The following is an 8,963-nucleotide window of genomic DNA, read 5'->3' on the forward strand; positions in this document are numbered from 1 at the left end:
ACTGCTTTCTGTGCGTTTGTGTGTATCTGTTATGTTTGTATGCATGTGATGTATGCGTGCTTGTGTGTGTATGATATGTTAGTATGAGTGTGTGTGTTTGTGTGTGTTTGTGTTTGTGTGTGTGTGTGTGTGTTAAAGTCATTGTTTAGCCCTAGGCCGTCCCCAATCCAGCTGACATAATTAATTAATTATGACATGCTTAACAAGATTCCAGGGGTGACCATCCTGCCATTTCACATATAAAATACACAAATAAAATTACTACCAATGTTCTTTTCTACTCTAGGCACGAGGCCCGAAATTGGGGGGGGGGGTCGATTCGATTGACCCAGTACGCAACTGGTACTCAATTTATCGACCCTGTAAAGATGAAAGACTAAGTCGACCTCAGCGGAATTTGAACCCAAAACGTAAAGACAGACGAAATACTGATAAATATTTTGCCCAGTTCTGATGATGATGATGATTTCAAATTTTTGCCATGCGGGCAGCTTGGGTGGTGGTGGGGAGATTAAGTCGATTATATTGATCCCCAGTGTCTCACTGGTACTTAATTTATCGACTCCGAAAGAATGAAAGGCAAAGTTGACTTCGGCAGGATTTGAACTCAGAACGTAAAGACAGACAAAATACCTCTAAGCATTTCACTTGGCGTGCTAACGATTCTGCCATCTCACTGCCTTAAATTACTACCAATATTTAAAGAATAATTGGTGCTGTAGCTCTAATGTGTACCATCTGGGACCATCTTAGAATTTACTGCTCATCCTCTACTTTCCACCCCATGGGCCCAGAAGCATATACATGCTTCAACAGCAAACCCAAAGGTGGCACCCTGATAAAAGTGTCACCTGGAGGAGACCACAAACCCTTAAGTATGCTACTGGGAAGAATGGCATTAATTATTAGCCTCAAGGTTTGGTGCAAGGCCAGCAATTTTGGGGGAAGGGGTGAATTGAATACATCATATATATATATATACACATATATACTTTTATTCTTTTACTTGTTTTGCCTGTGGCCATGCTGAAGCACTGCCTTTAGTCAAACAAATAAACAAATCGACTGCAGGAATTATTCTTTGTAAGCCTAGTACCTATTCTATTGGACTCTTTTGCCAAACCACTAAGTTAGAGGGACGTAAACGCACCAACATCGGTTGTCAAGTGATGGTGGGGGGACAAACACACAGACACAAATACATACAATTTATATTTCTGTCTACCAAATACACTTGCAATGCTTTGAATGCCTCGAGGTTATAGTGGAAGACACTTGCCCAAGGTGCCATGCAGTGGGTCTGAACCTGGAACCATGTGGTTGGGAAGCAAGCTTCTTACCACACAGCCATGCCTACATACATACACACACACACTCTCTCTCTCACACACACACACACACATATGTATGTATGTATGTAGACAGATATGTAGATAGAGTTTGTGTGTGTGAAAGAGAGAGAGAGAGAGAATGGGAGGAGTGAGGGAGGAGAGAATGAGAGATTAGCAAGAAAATTGCTCATAAACCAGTAATGCAAAGAAAGCTGTATTTTCGTACTATTTAGTCTGTTTCAGTTGCACAGACATTGTAGTGACATTGCTGTTCATATAAATACAGGATATAAATGAGATAAAATACATACACACACACACACTCAAACACACGTAACATATATATATATATATATATATTGCACCATTCAAGCGCGATCGTTACCAGCGTCGCACTACTGGCACTCGAGCCCCGTGCTAGTAGGGTTTTAAGAGCACCATCCGAGCATGATAGAGCGGCTATCTGGCCTCAGTGCCGGTGACATGTAAAAAACATAATACGAGCGTGATCGTTACCAGCATCACCCTATAGGCACCTGTGCCGGTGGCATATGTAAAAGATTCGAGTGAGGTCATTGCCAGTGCCACCTGACTGGCATGTAAAAGCACCCACTACACTCTCGGAGTTAGGAAGGGCATCCAGATCAAGATTGAAGCCTGGTGCAGCCATCTGGTTTGCCAGCCCTCAGTCACACGTCCAACCCATGCTAGCATGGAAAGCAGACGTTAAACGATGATGATGATATATATATATATATAATATATATATATATATATATATATATTATATATGTATATATGTATAAAGATAGATATGGCCAGTCTTTGGGGTTACCCAGAGTTTTCGTGTTCACAAAGCGCTTAGCTTTACAGCATTTCTTCAGACCCTAGACCTGTTGGCCTATATTTGTTATCTAATTACTCTGCCACTCTATAACTTAGAGTGTGCTTCTTTATCGGATTTATGATTTTATATATATATATATATATATATATATATATATACACATATATATATCATCATCATCATCATTTAACGTCTGTTGTCCATGCTGGCATGGGTTGGACGGTTTGACCGGGCTGGCATACTGGAAGGCTGCACCAGACTCCAGTCTGATTTGGCATGGTTTTCTACAGCTTGATGCCCTTCCTAATGCCAACCACTCCAAGAATGTAATGGGTGCTTTTCATGTGCCACCAGTATGGGGTTCCAGTTATGTGACACCAACATCAACCATGACAAGGATTTCACTTGGCTTGAAGGGTCTTCTCAGGCACAGCATATCATCACTAGTCATTGCCTCTGTGAGGCTCTCAGTGTTCAAAGATCATGCTTCACCACTTCATTCCATGTCTTTCATGTCTACCACAGGTTACCTCCTCAGTTAGAGATTGGCACTTCTTTAAACAGCTGTCCTCATCCATATCACATGACCAAACCAGTGCAGTCATCTCTCTTACACACCATATCTGATTCCTTTTATTTCTACCTAACTTTATTCTCAAGATGCTTACACTCTGTCAAACATGCACACTGACATTGCACTTCCAGCGAGGCATACTGGCTTCATTTCTTTCAAGCCTACACATGACCTTGGCTGTCACAGTCCATGTTTTACTGCCATGTAGCATGGTTGTTTGCACACAGGCATCATACAATCTACCTTTCACTCTCAGAGAGAGGCCCTTTGTTGCCAGCAGAGGTAGGAGCCCTCTGAACTTTGCCCAGCCTAATCATATTCTCACACCTATGCTCTGAGAGCATCTTCCTCTGCTACTAACTTGGTTACCTAGGTAACGGAAGCTGTCTATTACCTCTAACTGATTCCCTGGCAGTTAATGGAGTCTATTTTCTGCACATTTTCAGTGTTTATTGTACCTGTTCATCTTCCACATACAAAAGCTAGTTTCCCAGATAAACTTCCTCTGACGTTGCTGCACTTTTTATGGGTCCAAATCTTAAATTGGGTGCATTTTATGGAGTTTTTACCTGTGCCTCTTCTACAGATCAAGCAAAGCCATCTACCTGAAGGTATTTGTGATTTGTCTGCCTTCCTACTTACTAAGACTTTGTTTTTTGCTAGGTTAATTCTAAGGTCCTTCGATTCTAGACCTTGCTTCCATACCTGGAACTTCTTCCCTAGTTCAGTTAATGATTCAGCTATAAGAGCCTGTCTTGCATTCCTCTGTTATTGCCTGGAGTAGGGGTTGAGTGCCAATCCTTGGTGAACCTACTTCTGCCCTGAATTCTTCGCTGTACTCACTGCCAACCCTCACTTTACTGGTAGCTTCCTTGTATGTAGCTTGTACAGCTCTCACCAACCACTCACCTATCCCTAGATCCCTAGATCCCTCTTTGACCACCAGATAAGGAATATATGTGTGAGTGTGGTGTGTGTGTGTGTGTGTGTCTTTTATCTTTTACTTGTGTCAGTCATTAGACTGTGGCCATGCTGGAGCAATGCTTTTCAAAATAAATTGATCACAGTTCTTATTTTCTTTTTAAGCCTCATACTTATTTTATTGATTTCTTTTGCCGAACTGCTAAGCTATGGAGGACATAAAGCATATCAACACCAGTTATCAAATGGTGGTGGGTGACAAATACAGGCTCAAAGATGCACACACACACACACATGATGGGCTTCTTTCAGATTCTGCCAACCAAATCCACTCACAAGGCTATAGACACTTGCCTTAGGTACCACACTGGGTCTGAACTCAAAACCATATGGTTTGGATGCAAGAGGGTTAAAAAAGGGCAGAGCACCCTGTCATGGAAAATCCTCAACAAATTCTACCTGGAAAACCATGGAAAACTGGGCATTAAACAATGATGACGATGCTGACGACAACGAGGACAATGACAACGATGATGATGATGGTGATGATGATGATGACAATTGTGATGATGAAGATGATGATGATGACGACGATGGTAATGATGAAGATGATGATGATGACGATGGCAACGATGATGATGACGGTGACGATGACGACGACGACAATGATGATGATGATGATGATGATGATGCATTGCTGTTATTATTAAGCTTCATCGGAAATGTCATAAGGTATAAATCTTTCTCGAAAGACATTATCATAATGGAATGTTCCGGCAGTAATTCTCTCTGATTTATTGTCACATGTTTATATTGAGTGGTGGTCATGAGTTGGATAATGCACTTAGCGCAAACCCTCACGTTATAAACATCTTAACCAGGCACAGTCTGTGATGCTAACAAACTATCACTGATGCCAAACTTATGAAATATTGGTAACAAAGCCACACAGTCTGCTAAATGGTCATTGCTTTATCTCCCCATCTGTTTAGTGTAACATTCATATTATTCTAACTCACAGAAGAATTTTTCAATAAATTTTCTATCTCTATAAGAAATCTGGGACCGATATTAACAATGGTTGACAAAGTTTTCGCTTAGTTCTTCCTTTAATCTAATAACTTGAAGAATATTACATTATTCCATTTAAAGAATTATTATTCCATTTCTCAGCATATGCAAAATTATTTGAAGATTGTTTTGTCCTATCATAAACGAATTTTGGAAATATCTTATTAAAAAGTAGGCTTGTCGGAATAAATGTGCGGCAGTTATTTAATACGGTATAAAACAGATATTTGGATAGTTCTATATTCAAACAAAGAAATATCTATGTATTTCATTCAATGAAAATATTCTATGTCTGGTTGTCTTTTGAGCTATTTTATTTGAAGCGCTTTGCTTGCTTCATTGTATTGTATTGTTATGAGAGAGCAGTAAAATCTAAGAGTCAACCAGTTCATAAGCATGACCCCTTTGCTGCCTTGCCTTTTTCCAAGGACATTTCAAACTTAACATTCCCTCAATATTTATCCAAGCCTGCTTGTTTAAACTGACTGTTTATCCACAATTTGTGGACACAGACACTAGCTTAGCTGTGTGGTTAAAGATGCTTGCTTTGCAACCCTGCGGCTTTAGGTTCAGTCCCACTGTATGCCTTCTGGGCAAGTGTCTTCCTCTATAGTCCACTGCTGACCATTCCTTTCTGAGTGAATTTGATTGAAGGAAATTGTGCTGAAGCCCATGGTGTATACATAGAAGCCTTCAACTTTTTCTATCCAAGGGATTCTTTGTATTGTATTAAAACACTGATTCAGGTACAGGCAAAGCCACAGAGCTAAAAGCTTTGCATCCCAACCTAGTGGTTTCAGGTTCAATACTCAGAGCATGTGTGTTTTACTATAGTCCTGGGCCATTGAAAACCTTGAGAGTGAATTTGGTAAACAGAAACTTCAAAAAGCATGTCGCATGTATATATATATATATATATGATATATATTAAGAACATGGTGGTAGTATGTTCTACTCCGTCTGTAGATTTTTTATCACTCATATATATTCATCTGAATATATATATATAGACAAATGACAGTAAAATGGAACTACGACATTCCTTTTTTAAAAGTCACTACAATTGTTTCAACACATTATTATACCTTTAGTACATAGCAGTGTCACACCATGCCTGTGTCACGTTATGCCAATGTCATGCAGGTTGTCACGTCATTGTGCCAGTGTCACGTGGGGTGGTGCCACGTCAAAAGCACCCAGCACACATTATAAAGTGGTTGGTGTTAGGAAGAGGCATCCAGCTGTAGAAGCCAAGCCCTAGTTAGACTGGAGCCCGGTACAGCTCTCTGGCTTGTCAGCTCAGAACAAACTGTCCAATCCATGCCAACATGGAAAATGGGCACGAAAAGATGATGATGATGATGATGATATATGACTTTTTTCAGTTTCTGTCTACCAAATCCACAAGGCTTTGGTTGGCTGGGGCGATATACTAAGAGATAAACCCACACCTCTAGAACCACACCCACAATGACAATGACACAATGAAATATTATGAGAAATGTTTCCACCTCTTGTTCCTTGACAAATTATTAGAATCCTATAAAGGAAAGACTAAACTTTACTTCTAGTTTTAGCTGTTTAAATACTCCCTAAACTTAATCCATCACAAAACAGGGGCAACATAAAATGCTCACCTTTGCAGTTTAAGTATTTTACACATTTCAACTAATTTTATGCCAAAAAATAAAAAGAAATTTTAATTCAAAGGAAAGTTTTTCATTTTTCACAGAATTTTTTTCTATTTTATTTTATTTTCACAAAATTGTAAACATTGGTGAATTGTAGAAATAGTAATGCAAGTGTGACGGTGATGGACTATTTGAATGGGTTTTCTTCTCTGCTTTCTTGTTGTCTTTGACAGGAGAGTCCGTCATATACATGCGTGTGTTGACTAGGACTTCAGGTTCTACTGGCAGCAGTTTGTCCATCCCTAACATAGCTCTTATCTTCATCGTCTTCATCATCATTGACACTTATTGTCATCGTCATCATTTAATATCTGCTTTCCATGTTGGCATGGGTTCAGCAGTTTAACAGGAACTGACAAGCTAAAGCACCGTACCGAGCTCCATTGTTTTCTTTGACATGGTTTCTTTGGCCGGAGGCCCTTCACATAAATATGTGTCTGTGTTTGTGAGCAAGTGTGTGTTCAGACTTATGCAACTATAAGCATTGCTATTTTTCAGTATTCTTATTCATTATGTCAAGTTTAAATGATGCAAAACCGAAAGTTAATGAAGGTCAGGTGTTGGAGATTATCAGAGAGGCAAGTTATGAGGCTAAGAAGTTCGCTTCTCAATCAAATGCTTTGGGTTCAATCCCATTGTGCAGCACCTCAGACAACAGTCTTCTACTATAGCCCTGGGCCAACCAAAGCCTTGTGAGTGGATTTAGTAGACAGAAACTGAAAGAAACTTATCATATATATATATGTGTGTGTGTGCATGTGTATCATTAATTTTAGGTATTTTAATTTACCCCAGTTGATCAACAGACCAATTGAGTAAACCTATTTATACTGGAAACAGCTGTAAGCCAAATTTGCTATAATAAAGGAATTATAGGTAACAACCATTATCTTAATTTGTCTATTATAAATATATATATGTATATATATATATATATATGATGATGATGATGATGATATATATAAAGATGAGAATGTGTCTATCTGTGTGAATCCCTAAAACTTGAGAACTACACAGCCAATTTCATTCAAATTTTATATATGCCTTACTTAGGGTCCATGTAGTGTCATAGGCCAAAAATATTTTAAACTTCATGTCTAGGGCAAGCCCACAGCAATATCATATCTTCTCCACAGTTTCAGTATTACGTGTCAAAAGTGAAATGATAACATATCTCTATTGCAATGACAGATACTTTCACTTTAATAGTTTCACTTTAATACTGAAACTATTAAAGTGAAACTATTACCTCACATATATACCGGCATACATACATACATACATACATATATATATATATATATATTATGCATATATTTTGGGGACCACTCATGTCTAGAAACTGAGGTTGGTGGGTAAGCAAGGGCATGCTCCTTGTAGAAAATCCAGCTCCAAAAAAGCCTCATGATAGCAAAGGAGAATGGGCACTAGCCAGCCCAAAGGTTGGGGTGGGCTGCACCTGCCTACCTCAGTTGTTATGGCATCGAGGTAGATCCAGCCACCCCCATTAACTGGGACAAAGCCCAGATTTCAAACACTGGATGATGATGATGATGATGATGTTTACCAAGAACAAGCAATTTTTAGGGCACCTTTTCTAGCTGCCTCCTCACCGAAGGGAAAACTATCATCCTAAATAGGCTGCTTTGTAGTTTAGAAGAGGACTCAGACAGTGAAACTGTTCACATAAATTTCACAGAACAGCCATCTACTTCTTACCTCCATATGTACAAAGCTCAAGTTAGAAACCTCCAAGGACTTTCCTCCACCTGTCCCCACCACGTTTACTTCATTGCCATAGGATTTGATTAGTCCTCATATTGTCACTGGACGATCTGCACGATCTGCAGGTGGCATGTAAAAATCACCATTTGAGCATGGCCGTTCCCAGTACCACCTGACTGGCCCTTGTGCTGGTGGCACATAAAAGTACCCACTATATTCTTGGAGTGATTGGTGTTAGGAAGGGCATCCAGCTGTAGAAACTCTGCCAGATCAAGACTGGAGCCTGGTGCAGTCATCTGGTTCATCAGTCCTCATTCAAATTGTCCAACCCATGCTAGCATGAAAAGCGGATTTTAAATGATGATGATGATGTACACATTATTGGATGGCCATAGACTATTCATGAGCTCCCCCGCACTTTCATAGGGTGTTATTTCTCATCCTGTAGGGGGTCCTCCTCAACGAGCAAGTTTGGCGAGGTTGCCAGTTTAGTCATCAACAACCCAACCATGAAATAGGTTGTACTGGGTTACATGTTACCAGTAGTGCTCAAAAGCAACCGACATAAATCATCATCATCCTCATCTAACATATATATATTTATAAATATATACATACAAACATACACACACAGATGCACATGTATATGTATATGTGTATATATATGTATGTATATATATGTCATTGTGTATGTTTGTATATATATATATATATATACACACACATATATACATGTGCATGTGTGTGTGTATATATATATATACACACACATGCACACACATATACATACATGCATACATACA

Source organism: Octopus sinensis, linkage group LG8 (assembly GCF_006345805.1).
Source record: "Octopus sinensis linkage group LG8, ASM634580v1, whole genome shotgun sequence".
Classification (NCBI taxonomy): Eukaryota; Metazoa; Mollusca; class Cephalopoda; order Octopoda; family Octopodidae; genus Octopus; species Octopus sinensis.